General features: G+C 46.3%; 1 protein-coding gene and 1 pseudogene across 1 annotated transcript in view; one reads left to right on the forward strand and one right to left on the reverse strand.

The window, feature by feature from the left end:
- The window catches only part of Enthd1 (ENTH domain containing 1), a 114151-nt gene that overhangs the window by 69117 nt on the left and 22225 nt on the right, over positions 1-22809 (forward strand). The window lies entirely within an intron of this gene.
- On the reverse strand, positions 20158-22277 carry LOC119822589 (annotated as a pseudogene).

The raw sequence follows: 22809 nt of genomic DNA on the forward strand, positions 1-22809 counted from the left end.
AGGCAGCAGGAAGTGACAGCAACATTGGCCAGGCCTGAACATCTGAGACTTCACAGCCCTCCCCCCAGTGACACACTTCCTTCAACAACACCACACCTACTTCAGCAAGGCCACGCCTCCTAATAGTGCCACTCCCCATGGACTCATGGGGGCCATTTTTATTCAAACCATTGCAGGTAGAAATATGGGAAGTTATCAACATAGTAACTGTGTAATGTGGTTGGTATTAAGAAATCCAATTAAACCCATTTAATACTTATCTTTTCTTTCCTTTCTACTTCAAAAATATGAGAATGGTTGACTTATATTGCAAAATGAATATAAATTGATTAAAGGCTCTCATTGAAATGAGTGAACAGGCAGAACAAAAGCCCAACCACCTGAGTACAAGATAAGGGCAGTAACTGCTTCAAATAGAGGACTTGCAGGGGTGGATATGATCCAAATAGACCGTATTCATGTGTGAAATCACCAGGGAATGTAGAATACAAATTTATTTTAGAATGGCAGTTTTCATTACCGTGTATGTCGTGTTCAACCGCTAAAAAAGCACTGAATGATGCTGACTTCTGAAGTGCTTGGGAACTTTTAGGCCAAGAAGTGATCCAACCTAGATCATTTTGCTGAATGTGTACATTAGAAAAATGTCATACAAGCCCCGGTGACAGTTCCAATTAGGAGAATCAAGTTTAATATAAACTAAGTTGACAGGCTTTTTATCAAACTGACCATGCTCTCCCAGGTGTGTAGGACCCAAGCTGACTTTATTTGAATGAAACACATGACTGTTTATTATCAATAGTGACGACATTATCCACCTCACAAAAGTTACAAATACCTGCTGTGCGTCGGGTATTGTACACCTGCTAAACAGCCTGTGATTAGCAAGAGCCCTGCTGGATGGCACTGTATACCTGTGAGCTAGCCTTGAGAATCAGAAACAGGAGGGTGGTCTGATCTACATAGCAAGTTCTAGGCCAGCTAATGTTACATGTCGGGGTCCTGTCTCAATCAAAGAACCAAATAAAAACAAACAAGGTCTTTGCTTTTCAGGAGCTTTGGGGCTAATGGGAGATGACAGTCATCATAGTGGACAAACGGGCATCAGAATGGGAGGGGACACATATAGTAGCCAGGAGGGCATCCAGCCTTGTGTTGGGAGATCAGGGAGACTTTCTGGAGGAGGTGCTGTCCAGGCTAGAACTAGAAGGGTGGACAATGGCTGAAAGATGAGCCAGCCAAGGCGTTGCCTTACTGTAGGCTCAGAAATGTCTTTACTTTTCATCTGCACAACAGTTTTCTGAGATTAATGAGGAAAATCCATGCAGAAGATTTAAATAACCTGACCAAGGTCAGGGTGAAGATTTGGAGGGGAGACTGCCTCAGGCAGGGGAATAGTAGGTGAGAGGCCAGAGCAGAAGGGTGGGGGTCAGGGAGAGCTGGCAGCTCTGAGAAACAGGAAGCAGCTTAGGGAGGCCCTAAAGATTAAGTGCATGGCAGGAGGGGTGCCAGGCAAAGCCAGAGAGCCAAGCAGGGCCCTAGAAAAAAGGAGCCATATATTTAGTGTCCACTGGGACACTCTAGACAGTGACGGAACACAGTGAATAATTATCTTGGCCTTGGTGTTGGCCAGGATAATCATAAATCTGGATATTCCTGGGCAACATGGCTTGGACACTCAGTGTCCTGATGCACCACACTGAGGACTTCCCACACTGTGGAGCCTTTCAGGTTCTTCAGTCTGGGACAGGATACAGCCTGGAGCTTGTGCTGGAAGAAGGCTTCCTGCATTACAAAGCAAAGGCGGGAGCTAAGTGAGTTAGACAGTAGGCTAGGCTCCTGGATGCATCCTGCACTGGCCTCTACTCACCTGGGAGAGTCACCTGTCACTGCCTTCCTCCTTGTTCTACATGGAGGTTCAACTTGGACACTGCTTCCTAGACAGTATAATCTCTGGCCTTGTCACTACCTGCCACTCCCCTTCATTTGTCTGATTCCTACTTGTCTGGGTTCAGCTAGGATGCACCTCCTCCCAGGAAGGTTTCCCAGGCATGCAGAAGGCACAGCTTGCTACTGTTCCTCCCCAGGCTCTAGGGAACAGGCCCTGCTTCCTCACACTAGACTGTAATTCTGGGAGCTAGGTCACATCTTGCTTAGCAAGACACTGTACCTATGCCCTTTGCTTAGCATATAGTGAGTACTTCCTTAAATGCTTCCTGGTGAGTAAGTGGCATTGAAAAGCCCCTAAGTAGAATGCAGCCATCCTTGGGGTTTTCATCCTGTGCTTTCTGCATATGCTTTAAAAGCATCTTCAAAGAACATCTATCACAGCTTTAAAAGCAAGGTGGCCTGCACCGCACAGTGAAGTGCTTGGAGTTCACGGCTGGGTTCATTGCCTGCAGAGTTGCCTTTTAAAGCTCCTGAGAATTCCCCCATCCCCGGCTGACACCTGATTGTTATGCTAGCTAAGGTTCTGCGTTACAGGAGGGGGTGCACAAACACAGTGAGCTGGAGAGAGTGTCTGGAGCACAGTGAGGTTATGTGCTGGGCCTTGGCCAGATTCAGGTAGCATCCACTGAGCTCTTCCTTTCAGTCCCATTGCAACCCAGGAACTGTCCCTGAGTGGCAGGTGCCCAGAGAAGTCTCATCAGTGTCCCTCTCTCCCCCAACCCCCAGCATACCAGTTTCCAGATGCTGGGCAGTCACTCACGTCAGCAGGGCTGGAAGGACTGCAGGTGAGGGAGGGACAGCATCACTCTAGCAGCCAGAGGGACAGGACAGTGCTCATAGCGAGTTAGCCTCAGAGGCAGGAACTCATGTCTTGTTCACACTTGAGTGGTAGGCATGGTGTTTTCACGCGGGACTGTTAATATGCAAGAGGGATAGCTGTGTTTGTCTGTATTTCAAGATAATCTTAAATCTCCTTGGTTTCTCAACTCTGGGAGTTTATCTATAGCCATGTTGAACTCAGATCAGTTTAGGGGCTCCCTACCTCCCTCTACCTCCCCAAGGAGGCTTGACACTGGCTTTGCAGAGGGGGAGTACCTGCTCTCTGGTGTTTGGGCATTTCTTCAGTGTGGCCTCTGGTGAGTCAAATCTCCTGACATTGTCCTTGTATTGTCTCTCTCTTCCTGTATCCACTGACCTGGTGTAGGTTGGCAGGCTGTGCAGGTCCATTTCCCCCTTGCCCCATCGTGAGGCTCTGTCACTTATGCTACCCCCTCAGCTAACTTGTCAACCCCAGAAGCTGCCGGAGCTGCTCCTACATCTCACATGGCAGACTCTGAGTGGTTCAGATGCCACCCTCCCTTCATCTCCCTTCCCTTCACCAGTGACATTTCTTCCCTACTGCCCTGCCCTGTTCTGCTGTCAGGTGAACAGGGTGAGCACAGCTCACTGTCCAGGTATCCCCTGGAAAACTGGCAGAAATCCTCTTTGCCCTCAGAATGAAGCAATGTGGGAGGGAATTTCCCAGTTATGTGCCCTGCTGAATGCTCCCCACCTAGAACAGTAGCTAGCTAGTGGACTGAAAGGTGCTGGTTGACCAGGTCCTCAAGTCTCTGAGGCTTCCCTGGGCTTGCCCTGGATAGGCTTACCGTACCCCAACCCACTCCCACTGGGGCTGCCTGACTTCCCTGGACAGCTCAGGATAGGTTAGGAGCTTAGTGTTAGGAACACTTGGCAGAAGCCAAGCCAGTCTGCTTCCTCGGAGCCTTCTCCATTACTAAGCTGGCTTGTGTTTGTTTTGTTCATTTGTTGTGGCAGTGCTGGGGTTGAACCTAGAGCCTTGCACATGCTAGGCAAGTGTTCCTTCTCTGAGCGCCAATCCTCAGCCTGTTTGTTGTTAGTTGAAGACTTCTACCATCATGCTTCTGTTTGTGCAGTGGTGATGTCATACAAATGGTTGTGCTTGGGGGAGGGCTTTGTGGATCCAGTGCTTTTTAACCTTCCTAATGCTACACCCTTTAATACAGTTCCTCATGTTGTGGTGACCCCAGCCATTAATTATTTCATTGCTACTTCATAACTGTAATTTTATTACTGTTATGAATTGTAATGTAAGAATCTGATATTTGACCACTATTAAAGTTTGACCCCCTCCCCAAAAGGGGTGGCGATGCACAGGTTGAGAAACACTGCCTTAGGGATTCAGCAATATGTAGCGCTGTGGGGGTAAGACCACCTTGTAACACGTGCTCATTCTTCTGCCTTTGTACCCCCAGTTCCTAGCACACAGCACCCAGATGTTGTTGGGGTGTCTGGTGTGTACAGAGCTGATGAGAAGAGAGAAAAATGGAAGCTTGAGATGAACCAATAGTTAAGACAGACTGGGACTCAGAGAGGAGTGTTCAGGCTCATTAAATCCTACTCAGCAAAGCTGCATGACTTAGTAATTGAGATACTATTTATCGACGGGCAATATGGTAAGAGCTCTCCTCAGGCTAATATACTAAATTAAAGGCAAAGCCCAGAGATCCTTGCCTTTCTGTAAACATAAACTAGAATAGCTATCAACTAGATACCAGTTGCAAAACATATAAAGTTCCAGAAGGAAAGATTAAGAAATTAGAGTTTAACTCAACAAATAGTTACTGGGTTCCTGCCGTGTTTGTGTCAGGTGCTGTGGTGGCCTGGATGTGTGGTGGACCCTGTCTGTCCTCTAGGACTTTCTGTTCTGGCTGAGGTAGCAGGCAGTAGACAAATAAAGTACTTATAGCTGTGACCCGAGGGATGGGGAAAAAAGACCAGAGCTTTGTAAATGAGCCATGGCTTGCGCTGGAGCGCTTCTCTGAAGAGTGAGCTAGCTCAGGAGCTGAGGTGGGAGGGTGGAGAGGCCTGGAGAGGCACTGTCTGAGTAGAGAAAACAGGAAGCATGGACGCCCAGGTGGAGAAGGTTAATTTTCCCTTGAGGAGCCACGTGGCTGCAGTGTAGCACAGGAAGCAGGTGGTGTGACAAGATTTAATCCTCAGCCGTGAGGTGTGTGGGGGTTGGACCAACTGCCGAGTGCAGAGGGGAGAGTGAAGTAGTGGGAGAGCAGGAGCGGGAGGGAGCAGAGGAGCACCTGTGCCTACCCTGGCAGTTGGGGTAGGACAGAGCCAGTGGCTGTGGAGAAGGGGGCGGGCTGGAGCTGTGTTCTGAGCACTGTCAGGACTTCCTGATGAGCAGGTGTGATGACAAATGAGCTTGCCCTGCTGCCTTTGGAAAGGGCGGGTATGATGGTGCCCTTTACTGTGGAGGAGGAGGCAGCAGAGGAAGGGGTAACTGCAGATAGTGTGTTTGCTGTGCCAGGAGCCCTAAGAGGCCACTCTTCTCTGGGAGGACTGACTAGAACTGAGGCACTGGAACAACCAGACCAGAAGGAAGGCAGTCGTCAGGCTCTCTTTATTCTAACTCTGCTTCCTGGATGGGACTGTCCGCTTCCTGGATGGGACTGTCTGCTTCCTGGATGGGACTGTCCGCTTCCTGGATGGGACTGTCCGCTTCCTGGATGGGACTGTCCGCTTCCTGGATGGGACTGTCCGCTTCCTGGATGGGACTGTCTGCTAGGTGTTTAAGAAGTCTGATCATTCCATTACACTGAATGCAGGCCCTCGCCAGACATGCCTAGCCTTTTAATAAAATTCTGGGAGAAAAACCTCTAGTAGTTGACCCTGTCCTTGCTGATTACAGTTGGTGTTCAAGCTGTTGCTTCATTTTTTCAAGCTGGCAGTTTTAGCAAATGTGGTCCCTGGCTTATTCATCTTGGTACCGCTGTCTTCCTCACAGCAGAGTAAGATCGCAGCAGAGTCCAGTTAGCCTTCCGTCCCTGTACCAGACCCCGCAGATCTCACAGGGAGAAAGGGCTACTTAGGATCACAGCTTTGCAGTTTCAGTCCATGGTCAGTTGGCTCTGTGGCTTCGGGGCCTGTGGTGAGATGGCACATTATGGTGGGGTCACATCTTGGTCAGGAAGCAAATGAGAGGAAGAGGAGGGTAAGTCCCACAGACCCCTTCAAGAGCATGCCCCCAGGGAATGGGGGTCACCTACTAGGCTCCACCTCCTAGAGATTCCATCACCTCTTAGTAGTTCTACTTTGAGGACATGCCTTTAACATCTGGGCCTTTGGGAGACACTTAGCATCTCACTGTGACCAAGAACTAAGCCGCCTACATAGCTAGTCTTTAGAATGTTGACTAGGCTCACACAAATGTGGGCTTTGTTTGTTTGTTCCTCTCTAGAGAGTGTGTAAGTAGCACAGTGGCATGCGGTGGCTCTCCAGAGCGTCTCTAGATAACCCCGGAGAGTTCTGCAGCAGATTCCTGTGCATTGCTGGATGGGCCTGTAGTGTAAAAAGCGACAAGCAGGGGACTGCAGAATTACAAACCCTGGTAGGCAAAGGTGGTGGCCGCAGCAGAGCTTGACTGTGGCTCTTGCCAAGGTCAGCTGCTTTGAGTGAGTGCAGATCAGAAAGGTGCCTTGCTGCTAGGCCGGCGATTGAGTCATTTAAGTTAGAAAAGAAACTCAGAGAGGAGTCTGTCACAGTTAATGCCTCTTGCCAGTCCCCTCCCCCTGTAACCTTGGAAAGCTTAGTTATCCATAAATTCTCAGCCATAGAATTGTGACAGTTCTCTGCTGATCACATCTTCGATGCCATCTTCCTGTCTCTGGGGAGCCTTGCCACTCCCTGAACTGTTGTGATGCCTCTTTTCATGCCCTCCCTCCTTGAGCCTTCATCTGCCCATCATCTTGTCTCTTACTCTTCAGAGCAGCCTTCCTGGCTCCTCACAGTGAGGACCAGACACCGCAGGTCTTCTCACTGTTCAAGCAGCTGAACAAAGCGAGGCAAGGTCCTGGATGAGGGAAAATGCTTCGTGCACATTTGGGAGTTAAAGGAAAATTCTAAGGGCAAACCAGAAGAAAAACACAACCGAGAGCTAAACCATGGTTGGAGCATTAACTGCAAATGTATATAAATCAAAAGACAGGTTCCCCTAAGCCAGCATCACAGGCAGAGAACTACACCTTGGGCGGGGAACAAAGGCAGACACCGGACCTCAAATTGCCTAACACTGGAGCTCCCAAGGGGACTGTAGATCCATATGCTTAGTTCCCAAGATAGCTCAGGGCTTTTGAACTTACAGACTAGCTTAGCCCAACCTATGTCATAGTCAGTGACCACCAACCAGAAAATGGAGTAGGATTATGTAAGTGAGAGTCTTCAAAGGTAGACCAAGGTTTCACCTCCAGGGACTCTCTGGACATGGGTTACCTCTTGCAGGATGTTAAGCGGCTCAGTGTAGGATGTTTTTGTTTTGTTTGTTTGTTAAAGATAGAGGCAGAGGGCTAGGGAGATGGCTCAGCGGGGAAGTGTTTGTGTGTGGGCATTGAGACTTGCCTTTGAAGCCCCAGCACTCATGTAAAAGCCAGGAGGGTGAGTGGCACATGCCTGTAAGCCCAGTGCTGGCAGAGAACGGTGAGGGCAGTGGGTAAGATAGAATGATTCTGGGGATTTGTGGGCCAGCCAGTCAACCCAACGTGGCCAGCTTCTGAGTCACTGAGAAACCCTGTTTCAAAAAATTATGTGGAAAGTGATTTAAAACAAATAAAAAATACAAAAGGGCACCTGGCATCAACTCTGACCTCCATATGCACCTGCATTGGTGAGCTCACACAGGTTCACGTGCATGTACCACACACACATGTACACAAAGAATGGAGTCAGTAAGTGAGAACCATCTAGAGAGATTTGAAAGTAGCCAAGGGAAACTTCCAGAGAGGAAAAGGGAAAACTCGGTGGGCCGGCAAAGTTAGGCAATGTTAGCATGGAACCCGAGTGAGAACTGCAGATTGGCCTGTGGACACGAAGAAACCAGCATGTAGCGGAGGCTGAGGAAGTAGGAGAAAGTGGAACAAAGACACAGTGAAAATTGTGTTTTTCTCGGCAGAGTCAAGGAGAGAGTCCCAGAGAGAGGCAACACTGTAGGGTGGCAGCCGGTAATGTTTCCAGAATTGGTGAAGGACATAGGAAGTGCAATATGAAGCAAGGACGATAAATAACTTGGAAAACCACTAACTCACACGTCAGGGTGCAGGAGACAAGAGACAAAGACCCAACAGGCAAGTGGAAGCTGTGGAAATCAGCTAGACCAGGAGCAGACTTCTCAGCAGCGCCATAGAAACTACGACACAGGAAGATCCCTGCTCTCCTAGACCGTGCAGTCATTGATGGGGGGTAGGTTAAGGAGTGAAGAGAAGAATTTGAAATGGACAAAAATGTGTTACCTATTGACTCTCAGGACTGTGTCACCCCGAATTTCAGGAAAAGGGATTACTCCAAAAGGAAGAGCTGAGATGCAGGATGCAGTGGTGAACTTAGGAGCTGATAAGGAGTTGGTAAGTGTAGACACTGTTTACAATAACGACAGAGTTTGAGAGAGCGGAGCAAGGAGGTCACTGTGTGCCTGGAAGTGACTTCAGAAATGAGTAGTATTGAGAAGGGCAAGGAGAGATTTGCTAAGCACTGTGGGAAAAGAAGGCCAACAAGATAGGGCCCGATCTCCAGGACTAGACCCCTGAATTCTCTAACATGGACACTAACAAGAACAAAGGCATCTTTCTGGAGGGGAGACTCTGCTGGAGCATTTGGAGACTCGGGCAAGTACCTCCCTGGAGCAGAAACCATCTTGCCTGGTTTTAGGAAGAAGGAAGAGAGGCAGGCTGTAGAACTGTGTGTGCAAGCTTGCTAGTGGTGTCTCTGCTACTCAGAAGAAAGGCTGGAAAGACACTCAACACATGTAAATCACATGATCAAAAGGCTTAAGGTAATTAAAAAGAAAATTTATCAGTTGAAAAATAATTATAACACCTAATTTGTGGTGTTAAGAACAAGAACCGATCTGTCAGGTAACCATAGCATACAACTGTTTCAGGACCCTGAAGACTCAGAAGCTGAGTTCATATTCAAACTTTAGACACCCTAATATGTATGTTAGGATGTTAAAGCAGGACCCTTCCCGCCTATCTGATTTTGCTTGAGGGTCTAATAATAAACTAGACACCGAGGTATCAAGTCTTTATATGGAGATTTCACACAGAGGGAGAAAGGGAGGGTGGAGAGAGAGAGAGAGGAGAGAGAGAGAGAGAGAGAGAGAGAGAATGGGGTACAATGTGGTGGAAGAAGAGGAATCCAATGAGGAGGCCATGGTATGATTTCCTGAGAAGGTGCTGGATCTCATCTTCCCCCTTAGGTCATTGTTGTCATGTTGTGTCTATTTGCAGAGCAGATAACTCAGAAGGATGACAGAAATCTCAGAGGACATTCCTCCAAGAGATGCCTAGAATGGTGGTATCTACCCCAAGCCTCATTATAATCCCAGATTCATTTCATCGGGCAGATGGTCATAGGCTGACCTAGTCTTATAAGAGGCTTTGAGGGATGTTCTTTGGGTTGATGGCCCCAGTGCTAGGAATCTGACTCATGCTAGATGTTATAGTCAGGCTCCAACTGCAGGTGAGGAACAAAGTGTCTGGTAGCTGTGGTGGTGAGCCTCTGTGGCATGGTGAATGGGACTGCTCTGTGCCCCAGGGTGAGTCAGAGTGGAAGGTGGGGAATCGTGACTACCGTGGGTCTTGTCTTGGAGGACAGAGAAAGACACCAGAGGTTAGAGAGGAAGGTGCCACCTACAATTAGGTTGTCAAGTCCAAGCTGTGACTCTTGTTATCTTGTATCACCTTTGCTTCCAAAGTGAAAAATGTATTAGAGTCACACCAACACCGGCATCTGCTCCTGTCCCACCAAGGTCCCTGTGGTTACTGTGGAAGCCTCTTTCCTTGTGACTTGGCTTCCCCTGTGCCCTTTCTTCTATCCCCTTTCCTTCTTGGTCACACTGCCACAGCCATCTCAGACCACTGATATCCCTGGAATGTGGCAAGCATCTGTAGGGCCTTTTCTCTCACTGGAGCATTCCAGACTTCTCTAGAGCTCATGTTCACTTCCCTCACCTCATTTGCTTTGCCACTCATGTGTCACCCCAGCACCAAGGGCCCTCTGATGGTCCCCACCAGCCTGCTCATTCCCTGGCTCTGCCTCTGCCCCTGAATGGTTTTATTTTCCTCCGTAGGATTTATCACTGTCTGACCTGCTAAATATAAATCCTTGTTTAATTATTCATTTCCCCTCCCCCACCATGTAATATAAGCTCTAAGGGGGTACAGACTTCATCTTTTTGTGCACTGTCATATTTTTAGTACCTATAATAGTGTGTGACATGCCACCTAATAAATATCATTTGAATGAATGAGTGTATGAAATGAAAGGAGCAGAAAGAAGAGGGGGGCTCGTCAATCTTAAATGCCACAGAAATGTCCTGAGACAGGACTGAAAATTTTCCACTGGCTTCAGCAATGAACAGGCCAGTGCCAGTTGCCCAAGGGCAGTTTCATCAGAGAGGAATGGACCATGTTGTGAGGAATCAAACAGCAAAGAAAAAAATGAACTCAATGCAGATGTGTATTGTTACCACTTGTTTGGGTAAGTGGCACAAGAGGAAGGTAAAGTACACCAGCAGAAGGGGCCCTCCGAGGAGGTATTTAAAGCCAAGGAAGGTGTCCATCAGCGGAGGGATGAATACAGAAAGTGTAGCCCCTGCACACAATGGGACCCTCTCAATTCACAGAAGAGAGGACTCTTGTTTGTTTGTTTTTTTTGTTTGTTTGTTTTTTGTTGTTTTTCGAGACAGGGTTTCTCTGCAGGTTTTTTAGAGCCTGTCCTGGAACTAGCTCTTGTAGACCAGGCTGGCCTCGAACTCACAGAGATCCGCCTGCCTCTGCCTCCCGAGTGCTGGGATTAAAGGCGTGTGTCACCACCGCCCGGCAAGAGAGGACTCTTGTACCCTGAAATAGTGTAGCTGAACCTGAAGGGCATTGTGTTACATAGGATAGGCCAGACACCATAGAATAAACCTTATATGATTCCACACACACGTGGAATCTTCCAAAACAGAACTCAGAAGCAGAATAAAATGATGCTTCCTGGGGTGTGGAGATGTAGGTCAAAAGTTATAACATCTCGGCCAGAAATAGGCTCTGAAAGTCCACTGTACAGCGTGCAGCGGGATAAATAACAATGCTATACTTGAGAATTTCTAAGGGAGGAAATGTTAAATGTTTACAAAATGATTAGTATGTGAGGTGGTAGGTTTGTTAATTCGCTTCCTTTAACTTCACATTATATCTCTAAACCAAAACATTACATCATATACCATAGACATACACAGTTCTCATGTGTTGAGCATAGCTTAATAAATATGGAGAGGGCCGAGCACCTCCCTGAGCCAGGGAGCAGCTAAGACAAGACTGAAGACAGGAAGAAGTGCTGGCTAGGATGAGTCTTGGTGACAGACATCAGACAAGGAGTGAGCTGGGAGCGTTGTTCCTGACCCTCCAGGCTGAGCTGGAGGGCTGAGTACAGCCGGCGTGCTGCTCAGCTGCTTAGTATGAGTAGTACTCAGTTTAAAGTCTGTCTTTCCCTGGTGCTTGGGGCAGAAGATCAACTGTTAAAAACCAAGTGGAAAAGGCTGGGTTGACAGAGGTTCCTGAAGACAGCAGGGAGGGTTTGGGATTGTATGGAAGAGAATGAGAGCTGAAAGACCAGCCAAAGAACTGACCTCGCCCAAGGCTCCAGACGGCTGACCACCAGGAATTTACAGTGCTGTGCTTCCTCCAGCCAGGCTCAAGCACAAGTCGGGGTTCAGCGGTTACACTGTAGAGAGTTGGAGGAAGAGGTCTCAGGCTTGGAGTCCCATGCAAGGGAACCATAGCAGAGGGCGGCTTCAAGAGCTTTAACTGCCAACTTGACACAGCCTGGAGCCACCTAAGAAGAAACTTTCAGTTAAGGAGTTGCCAGGATCAGACTGACTTGTGGGCGTGTCCTGTGGGGCCTTGTCTTGACTGTTAATTGATGTAGACGGGCCCTGCCTACTGTGGGCAGATAGTCATCATCCTATAAGAAAGTCACCTGAAGCCGGGCGGTGGTGGCGCACGCCTTTAATCCCAGCACTCGGGAGGCAGAGTAAGGCGGATCTCTGAGTTCGAGGCCAGCCTGGTCTACAAGAGCTACTTCCAGGACAGGCTCTAGAAACTACAGGGAAACCCTGTCTCCAAAAAAAAAAAAAAAAAAAAAAGTCACCTGAATGTGACTCTACAGTGAGCCGCCAGTCAGCAGTCTTCCTCCATGGTTCCTGCTTCACGTTTCAGCTGGAATTCCTGCTTTGACTTTCCTCAGGGATGGGCTGTGATGTAGATGTGTAAGCCAAATACATCATTTCCTCCCCTATGAAATTAGCAGACTCTCAAGGGACCCTTAAAGAACTCTCAGATTCACTCCACTAGAGAGAGACTTGGGGAGGAGCCCCCAAAGGGCCATAAAAGCCAAAACAGCCACCACTAGCAGAGGGACAGTAACAGTGACCAGGCAAGAAAGGACAGACACCATCTCTTCTGCGCTTTCTCTATGTTCTGACACCCACAGGGCAGAACTCAGGGACAAGAAGAGATCAAGACAGACATGAGGATGAGGAGGGTAAGGAGGGAGCAGTGGTGAGGGCCCATGAGGCTGGAGGAGTCAGGCACCAGTCAGTGATGCCAGAGTCACACTCGGCCTGCCATGTCTCTCTCAGACTCAGACTCGCTGCTAGATTTCTCTCCTGTTGACTCCAGCCATCTTCCAGCTCTCTATTTCCTGCTACCCACGGATTCATTAACATTTCTTCCAGTTTTGCACGAATTTTAGATACTATATTTGGGTTGTTTTTTTTTTTTAATGAAATCCGCTTAGCTTGGGCCTTTATAATCCCCCACTTTTCACTCGTCTTTCAGAAAAATTTTTCTTCTTTGCCGGTGTATCTGGCATTTTATTTCCATGCTTAACAATCCCAGTGACTGAAGTCTTTCCTGGCTTTTGCCTCCTCATTACAGAGTCTATCCGAAAAGTGATATTCCGTGAATAAAACCATGTAGAGGGTGCTGGGATGAGACGGAGTAAGCAAAGCACAGAGAAGTCACAGACTAGTGTTGCAAACCATGCAACAAAGCGGAAACAGAGCAGAAGCTGTAAGCTCAAGGTCAGCCCCTGTCTAGGGAAGGGACCGGTCTGCACTGTCTCTGCAAGTCAGTAAGGTGGTCATAGAAGGACATGATCTGCGGATAATGTTGCTGGTTTTATTGGGAATCTTCTTGGCTTATTTTAAATAAATACACAGCCATGCTTCATAAGAAGTAGCATTTCTTCTTCATTCACAATGTAAATGGTATTTAAAGGCTGGTTGTTGTGCTGTGGACCTACCCAAGATTTGCTGTTGAAGTAAACAAGTTTATTATTGGTGTGCACGCTTGAGAAAATGTTGGAGAGCTATCCTTCTGTGTCCTACCTTCGTTCGCTGCGTCTCAGATGCCACCTGCTGAGGACCAGTGGGCATGGGCTTGCACCATATGCCAGAGGTCTACAAGGCTAGGGCTTGCTCAGGTTCTGATCACTTCCAGGCAGAGGCGTGGCCAGAGCTGTTGTAGTTCTCTGCCCTGGCTGGCTCCTAATGACAGTCCTCCATACCCGGTAGTGAGACCCTTGGGCCCGGCACAGTTTGAGATATTTTGCAGTTTAAAATATTTGAATTTTGGCTAGAATTAAACCTCTCCCGGGTTGAGTTTAACTTTTTCCTCTTCTGGAGTCATTGTTTGTCCTTGTATGCCTGCAGGTCACCACCACTTACGCCTTTGTGCCCCTGCTTATCTCTCAGAGCCTGGTGCGTGCTCAAGTTACAGGATGGCCTTTACATGGCAGATGTCGGCTTTCATTTCCAGAGCCTTAGAGACACAGCTTCTCAGATGGGCAGGCATTCATTCTCCCTTTCTATAGCTGCAGCCGAGTGAAGGAAAGTGTGATTTTTTATTACTGGTGGAACCTTAGCTATGGCATAAAACTTAGTAATGAGCACTTCGTGCCGATTTTATAATCCATTCATTACAGCCCATTTCCATGGCATGAAAGCTGTTAGCTGCTCTACTTGAAGATGCCTTTTCAAAGGGCTTTTCTGTAGGTCCTTCTTTCTGTCCTCCTGTTAGAATGGAGCAACTATGCCAACTCATGCTGAAGGAAGCAGTCCACATATTTGTGGGTCTTGGGGTTGCAGTTCTGAATGTGTTTCTTCTCCACACTTGGCTATGGTTGCAGCACAGTTGGATGCGATCATGCACCTATTCCACCCTAGCACAGACCCTAAGGGACCTGTAGCTGTTCAGACTTATAATTATTTAGGATTTTGTGTGTGCATCACAAGAAAAAAAACTACGATTTTTTTTGTGTCATGCATATGATTTAACTTTTACATTCAATATCCATTTTAGGTTAATGACCTGCCTGCTTTAAACCAATATATTAGTAAGCAATTTAAATCATTCCTGTGTTAATAATTTGTAACTGTGGCCTCTTAGCAAAATGACCTCATTATAATCTTCACATCCTATTTCCTCTGATTAGCTTAATTACTGAAAGGGAAAAAACCTCCAGTTACGCCTTTTTAAACTACAGAAAGCTGTATCTTGGCATCCATCTTCAGCCATGTCTGCCAGCTCTCTCCTTTGTAGCCGTAATTGGATCCTATGCGTCAGACCCACAAGAGAATGGAACACAGTGCCGGCTCTGTTGGACTAGAACGCCCATTATTAGATTTATAATAACAAATACATAATAACATGCAACAATTATAGTCCCTAGAACAAGCCCACAGAATTGCTGAAAAATGAAAAAGAGGAGTTATGTGGGGTATTCTTGTCTGTCGACAAAGTTTCTTTACTCTGAACCCAACTGAAGTCTCTGTCAGAATGTTCGCCCTTGCGCACTAGCCGGGCCACTCCTGACCCACTGAGTAGGCTGGTTTCTTTGGCCTGGAGGTTGTTTGCTGTTTTCTGGCCTCGGGTGTGTTCATGTTGGTCTGTGTGGAAATCGCAGCCTGCTTTCTTCCACAGAGAATATGCTGCTTCCTGAAGGACAGCTATCAAGCCTAGGACAACCCGCCTTCCAGGGTCCCATTTTGCATTAATCAGGTATATTGGCAGGTGACTAAGGCGAGCTGGTGCCATCTCATGATTTAATACTGAGCGTCCTATTGAGGAGTCGGCTGGATAGATGCTTGAGAGAAAGCTCTGACATTCAGGTTTAAATGGAAGGAAAATGAGAAATCAGATAAAGCCAGCCAAGCAAATTAATTCATGCAGAACTCCTCCCTCCTCTTTCAGTGGAATTCACAGAAATTCTTTCCTGGAAAAGGTTGGGAAGCCTTCTGGAACAATCACATTGGTGCTTGCTGTGTATGCAATGACGTATTTATCTTCCAACTCAGAAAGGCAGCACCAGTGTTACACTCATCAGAGTCCTCACACGCTTGAGAGCTTTAGAGAAACGTCCGTGAACGCTTCTTTTCTTCATGTGTTTAGCAGCCATCTTCCCCAAAACCCTCTTCACAGGAGATGATAAGCAGGCTCAGACACATATGTACCAGCTTGATCCTGCTCACATGCCCTGCATCCCACAGATGAACAACGTAAGCCTGAGGTAAGAGTGAGTCACGTGGCAGTTGCAGACACAAGCACACATCCCGGGCATAGGTTTGTTAGTAAAGAACAACCCTATGGGTACATCTGGACCTACCAGCTTCCTTAGTCCCTTCTTCGGTTCCCCAAGGCAGAAGAACATTGAACTCATGAGTCTGGCATCTATTCCTCTGCCCTTGAATCCTGTGTGATCCCTGAATAAGCCCCTGGACCTCTGGGTATCTCAGTACCCTGTGTCTCAAAGAACTGCATCAGGATATCCTCTCTGCCTTCTTCTGGCTCTACAGATGACTTTATTTTAGTGTCCAGCTCTTTGGGACAGCAATGACTATCAGATACTCTGCCAGTTGCCTGTGGGCTGAACAGCTTCAATAGGATTTGTGCTCTGCAGGATATCACTATACTAGAGGTGACAAGAAATTAGACTGAGTTAGAAACAACACATTTGTTTAGTGCTGTGATCCAAGAGCTTAAGATACTGCTGGACACATTCTCATACTTAATACGTGTTTGTCAAGTGAAGGGATACATTTGAAATAATGAGATTGGCTAAAGAAAAGTCAGTATTCATATGGAATTCATTATGCAATAATGAGTAAGGAAAACAGATTCATTTTAACTTGGAAGGTTAAAATTTTTTCATCAAGAAATTAGATTGGGTCTTGAAGAATAAAATCATCTTTGTCAGAGTGGGAAAGAATTCTGCAGGCTGCGGCTTGCCCATGAGCAAAAGCATAGCCCCATCTGAGGGGTGCCAACCTGGAAGGTGGCAGTCCTTGGCCAGATGTAAGGAAGGGAGAGAATTTCAGGAAAAAGGATCAGCTGGGTTGAGGCTCAGCACTGGGAGGGGTGTGGAGGGTGAAGACAGGAAAGCATTGCTGGATCAAAGTTTCACAAGGGTAGTGATGGAGATACAGCAAGAGGGGTAAATTCATGCAGAGCCATAAACTGTGTTAGTTTGAGGACCAGTCATTTGACAGGCTGTGTGGAGTGGACCAAGGGGGCAGATGGGAAGATTCAGGGACTGTGGTGGAGGCTTCCAAAATACCCCGAGTGCTGGGGAAGTTGAAGGCCATGTCAATAGAGGAAAAGTAGAGGTCAAGAATAGGAGGTCAGATCTCCCGGAAGGAGCAGCAGAACTCAGCAGAGACCAGGGTTAAAAATGTGTGAATGGATTGCACACAGACCATCCTAGTTCTAGCTGAAGTCTGGCAGTAAAGGATACTTTATTATAGATTAGAAAAGTGAGGTGTTGAGGATATATTGCCTACATTTCAGAGGAAAAGAGACTGGAAAAGAAGACAAGGTCTGGAGAACAGGAGGGCAAATTTCCATCAAGGTGACAAAGTAACAAGCTTCCAAAAGTGTCCCACACTCTGTTTCCTTCCTCCCAACTCCTGCCTGTCAGTCAAGAGGTCCACAGCCCTGGACTTTTCCTTTCTTTCTTCTGGAGCACCTCCTCTCTCTGCCACACACTAAACACTAATAACGCTGAATGGCTTGTGCCTGCCCTGATGATGCAACACAGATGCTGGTCCCAGCCTTCTTCTTTGCTGAAGTTCCATTTACTTGGACACTTTCCATCTTTCTCCTCTGCTCTGACTTTTTACTGTAGTTGTACTGCTAGATGATTGGCCTACTTAGTGTCTCTCCAGAGCCTTTACACAGCCTAGAGTAAATAGTAGGTATCAGCCAGCCCTTTCTCTCCTTCATTGCTCACTCCTTACTTCCCCCTGTTCCTTCCTTATTATTTTTATGGTACTCAGTATCAAACACAGAACTTTGCTTATACTAGACAAACACTCGACTGCTGAGCTGAAGCCCAGCCCCAGCAGCTGCTGGATTGAGCATTCTCGATTTTAGGTTTCACATACAGCATACTTTAGTGTCCAGGACCAGCGTACAAAGCTGATGTCAGGGAAAGACACATTAGGGACTCGTTAAATTTAGCAGACACGTGCATCCCTTCCCTATGCAAAAGAATCCTGTAGGCTGTAAGGTCAGAGTGCAGGAACTTCATATATGATCAGTGCTATATTGTATCTAATTAAGTCAAATAATGAGTTCATGTGGAAGTATGTTTTATCATTTCAGAAAAGGCATGGATTCGGGTGGAAGCTATTGGAAATAGCTTCTAGAAGCTATAATTGATTGATATGGGTCTTGTGGGGTTGGTAGGATTTAGACAAGTGAAGCAGGAAGATGTTGCGTGGTGGACAAGATGCAGGGATCAGGAGCCCTGGGTCAGCCTGAGAATGCAGCTCAGCTTGGCTGTGGGTCATTTCCTGGTAAGTAGCAAGTAACCGTGGAGAGCCTTCAGAACCCATGCAGTGCCGAGTTGGTCACTGGCATAGGAGGGGACTTCCACATACAAACTATAAATAACTAAAGTAGTGATTACAGAGAGTTAGTTTGGCATGTTGCACAGAATGGGGTGGTGTGTGGAATTGGGCTGACAGCAGAGAAGCCCAAGGCAGCTTTGTTCCAGAACCTTCAGAACGCTTTCATTTTCTGTTCAAGTAAAGATTTTTCTTTTTAAGATAAAATGTGCTATGCATTTGAAATCATTTTTCTCAAGCATTCTACCATCTGAGCTGTATCCTCAGCCCCTGTCATCAGGACTGGAGATACGTTGATTTAATCCCTGGCACAGTTAAAAAAAAAAAAACTATTTTTAATAAAAGTCCAGGCAACCAGTTTGCAGTTTATTCTTCCTAGACCGCCAGGAAAGGACTGATAGAAATAGAGGGACTTTAGTCTAACTTGTCTTGTTTAATTTTAAGATATTTACTTATTTATTTAGGTTCTTTGCTGTAGAGTTTCACGTAGCTCAGTCTGACCTTGAACTCTCCCTGTAGCTAAGCCCTGAACTCTTGGTTTTCCTGCCTCCACCTCCCATAGTAGCAGAGCTTGCATCACGAGCCCCTCACTGAATGCCTCTCACTAGACCCTGCCATCTCATTGAACTCTTAAGCTTGTCTTCAGTTGTAAGCTTTTGTATTAACATGGCATCTCAAGTCTTCACCTGTGACAATGCTGAAATTTGGGTTGAGTGTTGTTAGAATATTTTCGTGGGGAAGCCATGGTCATCCTGGGCTGTTCTATTTTACACATCACTGAATTTTAAAGTAAATTTTGTTACATAAAGAGCAAAACATTTTTCTCAAATATAATGGAGAATCAAGAGAAATATTTAAAATTCCCTTTAAGGAGTGCTTTAAAGCAAATATAGTAACATACACATGCATTCTGAAAAACCAAGAATCCAGTTTCCTACTAGGATATATTAGTGCTTCTAACAAAGCCTTTACCAACTAAATATAACTGGGTCATATGCAAATTAGTAATATTTCAGAAGAGGTTATTTTCATCTACCAATTTTCTGTTTCCTCTTATTGTTATTAAGTTGTTAAACTATGTTAAATTTAGAAAAACAAAAGCATTACTTTCTCTTTGGTTCTTGTGTCTGGATTTTTCCTTCCATTGAAAAGACATTGATCTAGTACATCCTTCAGGACTGGCACCAGTGGGTGCTGGGACACAGAGACAACTCAGGGTGGCCGTATCATCCTGGGACAAGACTTGACCTAATGAAGTGTTATGGCTGCTCATCAGGCTCCAGTCTTTGGTCGTGGAGGCCATAATAAGACAAGGGGTAGACAGAAGGGCCAGGGCAGGCTTTGAAGAGGAAGCCGTACCTGAGTTGAGTTTCCAAAGATAGCACAGTAGAAAGCTGGAATCCCAGGACTCGAGAGAAAGGCACAGGACCTGAATTCCAAGCTAACCTCAACTACAGAGTCACACATTGTCTTAAAACCCCAGAAAGTAAAAATTAAAAATTAAAAGATGTGACAACTAGAAAAAGCATGATTTCTGGTGGAAAGCAAAATAAATATCCCTCTTTCTTACTCTCTACTCTCTCTCTCTCTCTCTCTCTCTCTCTCTCTCTCTCTCTCTCTCTCTCTTTCAACACACACACACACACATTCTGTATTTATCTTTTAAAGCAAGATGTGACTGGATACTGTATTTTCATTCACAAGCCTTACTGAGTTACAAGACCTCAGGGAGCTTAGGGTTTTGTTCTTGGCACTTTACGTTGGAAAACAAGCCCCATGGGGACTTCTTATTAAGTTGTTTCAGCTTGAGTTCTTACCTCTAAGATTAGTCCTTAACTAAGATTAGTTAGTACGTGCAGAATTAACTACAGGGGTGAAAAATTTTCAAAAGTAGATTCTAGAAGTTGACACTTAAGGCATCTTAACAGTTTTTTCCCCTTTAGACATGAAGCTCTATCTCAGGACACTTCAGTGACAGGTGATTTGGTCTACTAAGGAATCCAGGTCGACAGCTTAAACAGTTCAGATTGCTTACTTTATGTCATTCAACAAATGTTCTCCCAACCTGCTGAAACAAGCCTGCAGTGCTGCAGTCTAAGAAGTGGAAAGCAATTTTATCTTCCCCTTAGTTTTCATGCTGCACAGATACTTTAAATCTTGCCCAACTCCTTGAAACTGTGTTATCAGAAGGAATAAGGGAAGCATTGAGCACATGGTTCTTCTGGTGAAGCTTAGTCTGCTCCTTCTGTGAGCCATGTGCCACCATCTCCTTCGAGGGGTGGCATTTCTCCAGCTAGAGCAGCACTGGTATCATCTGAAGTGGGATAACCTTCATCAGTTCCTAGACCATGCTTGATCACCCAGTGGATCCTGTTAGCATGTATCTGGGGATCTTCCAGACTGAAGCCGGAAGACAGGAGTGCAGCTTGTACACAGGATGACCTGACCCTTCACACACTTGCCGTTCTTGTCAATCTCTATCTTTCGCCTGCAGGTTTCAGTACTGGAGTGGTCAGGGTTTATCTCCGGGCGTTTCTCTGCTGTCATGTAACCTATCATTGAGTTGTCCCTGAGGGCTAGGGCTCACATGACTCTCTCCATGTTTGCTGTCCACCCATATGTTCTGTGGCGATTCCATGAGGGTTTCACCAATCGCTTTGATCTTTCAACCTTTCCCTTTAAGATGTCTTTTATAATTTTGTAGAAGTTTTCAAACGTTGTCTTTCTCTTGCTGTCTTCCTTTTCTCCTCTTCATCTTCTGGAAATCCCAGTCCTTCTTTGGTAACGGACACACAGTCTCGCCCTCAGGTCCTTCAGCTGTGAAGTCCTTCACTGTATCATTGATGGGCTCAGTTGTACAGATCGCTTCTCAGTCATGCTGTCAGAGATGTTCCGAGTTAGCTACTTGGTCATTGGTCTCAGCTGGGACAAAATGGATGTGCTCCTGGTTTTCCTTCACTCTGGGGCCATACTCCCTGAGAGAAACCCCCTCATCCCCAGAAGCAGGTGTGCACAGCACAGCCATTCTGGAAGCTTCTTCCAATTTTGAGAGGCTTCATGAATCCCGAGCTTTATATTTTTTCAGAAGCATTCATAAAACTTTCCATAGTTCTCTGCATCTTCTTCCAGGTCAGCAGGTGGTTCAAGCATTTTTTGACCAGATTCTTTCTGATAACTTTCAAATTTCTGCCTTGCTGCAACATTTCGTGGAAAATACTTAGAGGGAGAGCCTTGAACTCCGCCGCCCCTCTAGCGAACTTCAGATACTCAGAGATTAACTCCTCACGGTTACCCATGCTGAAAACTTAGTGTATATACAACTCAATCTTCTTTTTCTTTTTTTTTTTTCTTTCTGTTTCCAAACAGATCAAAAGGAGCAAATCTTGGGACAAAAAGAAGAGCTCAGAATTCCAATTGTCCTTCAACATAAAAAATGCTTTGCTGCCAATGCCCTTCCCAATTGTTGGTTAGCACTTGTGGACCCTCTGCAGTCTCCATTAGCAATGTCATCAGCATCTCTGGTCCAAGTGGCTCTGTTCTGTTTAATTCTTCCTGACCCATGTGCTCCCTTAACCTCCTTCTTGTCACTGTCCTTCTCTTTGTCATGGGAACCAACATCTTCTGTTTCAGGCTTGTCACCAGACTCCTGTTCTTCTTTTTCTTTCTCCGCCTCCTTATCGCCTTTTTCTTCAGCCTCATCATCACGGGCTTCCTCATCATGTCTCCTTCTCCACAGAGAGAGTGATGGAGTAGCCAATAAGCTAAGAATGTTTCTTCCCGACTTCCTTTATTCTCACTTCCTCCGAATACTCAGCTCGGCCTTCTTTCACTCAGACGTAAGATAACCTTTGGCTCACTGAGTCAGTCCTCACTGGAAAGATGCCCCTGTCGAGGACTCAGGCACACTGCTCATCCTCATTCTCGGTGACCACAGTCACTTTCTCTGCAACCAAATACACAGAGTGGAAAGCAACACCAAACTGGCCAGTCGCAGAGATATCTGCACCAGTCTGCAAGGTCTCCATGAAGGCTTTGGTGCCAGTCTGGGCAGTAGTGCCAAGGCAGTTTTGGGCATTCCAATTCTAGTGTTGGTTTGATCTTGTTTGTTGGTAAAGAGATTAATGTGCAGCTCCTTCCCTGAGTAGTTTACTAGGATCTGTTAAACTCTCATCTCTGATCTTACCCAGAGGGTCTAATGAATTTGAAATGAGCTCCCTCAGGAAGATTTCTTCATTCAAATAGAAACTATTGATGATCAAGGACGTTAACTGGAAATTTTTGCCTTAAAGGCAAAAGTCCTAACCTCTTCCTCCTCCATTGGTTGGTCTTGGGTCTGAATTTCCTCAGGCATCTTTGCTGAGTGACCACACACAAACCGAGACTAGCCACACCACTACACTAAAGCGACTCGTATAAGTTTCTTGAACTTCCTACTCCTGGGTAAATACCAGAAGTTTTCTGCAACCTCTGGAGGTGCTGAGAGCCTGCATGTGTGCACTCTGAAGGATCATACAGTGTACTTTGGGATGTGTTTAATCGCCTGGCAGTGACCCCCACAGACCCCGCATCCTCCTTCCTGGTGGAAGTGCCAGGGAGTATGCACACCCCTCTCACTGTGTTGTGTTCTAATCGCAAGAACCCAATCTCTTAAGAAACATTTTTTTCTGTCCATATCCAGATTAGGATAAAACTCTCTGAGAACAGACCCTCATACTGAGGGTTGGGATCCAGTCCATCTAGAAATTCAGTCCAGATGTGTGGTTTCAGGCAGTGGTCCCAACCCAGGTTCACCTTAGATTTTGGTTTCTTGCACTGCATCAGCCCCTTCTGTTCCAGGCTCTCCTGGTGCTTGGATGGATTTGTGGCTATTTAGTGACAAGATA

This window comes from Arvicola amphibius, chromosome 9 (genome assembly GCF_903992535.2).
Source record: "Arvicola amphibius chromosome 9, mArvAmp1.2, whole genome shotgun sequence".
NCBI lineage: Eukaryota > Metazoa > Chordata > Mammalia > Rodentia > Cricetidae > Arvicola > Arvicola amphibius.